We start from the raw sequence: 1,979 nt of genomic DNA on the forward strand, positions 1-1,979 counted from the left end.
GTTGCCTCCATTTGTTAATTGTCTCTAGTTGGTAAACAACTTCTGTGCACACTCGCCTCTGGCCCAAGAGTGGTTTGATTCCCACCTATCACTTGCTCACACGACTTGCTCACACGATCGCCTCAGTGTGGTCTGAGCCAATCAAGCAATGACACATCATAGGCTGACCAGGCACTGTATATATTCCCCTGCGCGGTCTGGCTCAGGGTCTTTTTGCCTCTATCTGAACTTCAGTCTTCTGTGCTCCAATAAAGTATGTTCCAAGAAGAGTCCTGTTGTGGTAGTCTTCCCTGTTGGCAGAGTTGCGCGCCACAATTGTGATTGTGTAGTTCATGTAAAAATGTAATGTATATAGGTTGTTAATGGATAATCATTAATAATAGTCAAGCTTGTAGTCATGTTAGTTAGATTTTCTAGATGTACATAGATATATTTCAGATGGACATTCTTCATATCTTTCAAAGGCTAGAGAATATGACATTTTAAATGTTTTAATAACTTAGGACTTTTCATGACGAGACACTCTGCTCCTGGCAGCACCAATCTACTTCAAGAGGAAGATGGGCATCGAAGAGGATCCTTATGGAGTTTGATAGCCATTTGGGTAAGAAACTGCTCTTGCCTGGACTATTGCATAAACTGGACACAGAGAACCCGCAGAGAGAGGACTACTGAACTTGCTTAAAGGTGAGATGATCTTTCAGGGTACCTGATTTATGAAAGAGTCTGAGAGACATTCTGCAGGACACAGCAGATAGTGACTGAACTGCCTTTGAAATTTCCTGCTTCATGGAAATGTGTGCTGGATACTATGGCCTGTAGGCGGAAGATGGATGCCCCAACGGTACAGAGGAACTTTGGGTGACTGTCCAGGCAGCAAGATGTCTCTGTGATTTCTAGAGTTTTGTAAGTTTCTTACTTCTCATTGACTTAGGTAATATTATATCCTTCTGGAGTCTTTGATGGAATTGAAGATTAGATAGATAGTTATAGTTTTCCATTGTTATGATAAAAGATAAAGTAGATGTAAATATTGTAACTGTAATTCTTGCTTTATAACTGTTTTGTTATATGTAATTTTGCTATGTTAAAGTGAAAGCCTTTCCTTTTTTGTGTAAACAGAAAAAGGGAAATGATGGAGGAAGGTCATTGATCAATTAATAAAGAAACTGCCTTGGCCCATTTGATAGGCCAGCCCTTAGGTGGGTGGAGTAAACAGAACAGAATGCTGAGAGGAAGAAGAAGTGAGCTCAGACTCTATAGCTCTTCTCTCTGAGGCAGATGCGCTTAAGCTCTGACCCAGGATGAACGTAGGCTAGAATCTTCCTGATAAGCGCACCTCAGTGCTACACACATTAATAGAAATGGGCCAGGCAGTGTTTAAATAAATACAGTTTGTGTGTTGTTATTTTGGGGCATAAGCTAGCCAGGCAGCCGGGAGCTGGGTGGCAGGAACACAGCCCGCAGCTCCATACAACATAGGACTGTGAGAGAAATAACCCCTTTCATCTGCAAGTTACTTGGGATTTGAAATTACCTAGGAGACACATCTCTGGGAGGGTTTCTTAAGGCCTTTCCATAAAGGTTTTTACATGGGACGGTTGACTCACCATGAGTGCAGGCAGCAGAATCCAATGTGCTGGAAGAGTCAGGCTTTTTATCAGAAGTCCCTCGGGGTCTGTCATAAGATGAAGAGAAACACCCAGAAACAGTAGCATAAAGATTTATCCAAATATCTTCCCTTCCAAATTTGACCCAGGATCAAATCCTTGGTCATTAGCGGTTGGAACGACCTTTGATGCGCTTGCCTTATGCCCATAGAGAAAACTGTGGTGTGCGTGGGAGTTGGGTGTTTCATTCATCCTCATGGAACAGGGAGTACGGAGATTGGTGCCGGAACACATGAGGCACTGTAAGTTGTTCTTCGTGAGAGGCCAGCTTCATTGGTTTCCTTCTCAAAGACATAGCTTCTCTCTCTT

Source organism: Microtus ochrogaster, linkage group LG9 (assembly GCF_000317375.1).
Source record: "Microtus ochrogaster isolate Prairie Vole_2 linkage group LG9, MicOch1.0, whole genome shotgun sequence".
In the NCBI taxonomy this organism is placed as follows: domain Eukaryota; kingdom Metazoa; phylum Chordata; class Mammalia; order Rodentia; family Cricetidae; genus Microtus; species Microtus ochrogaster.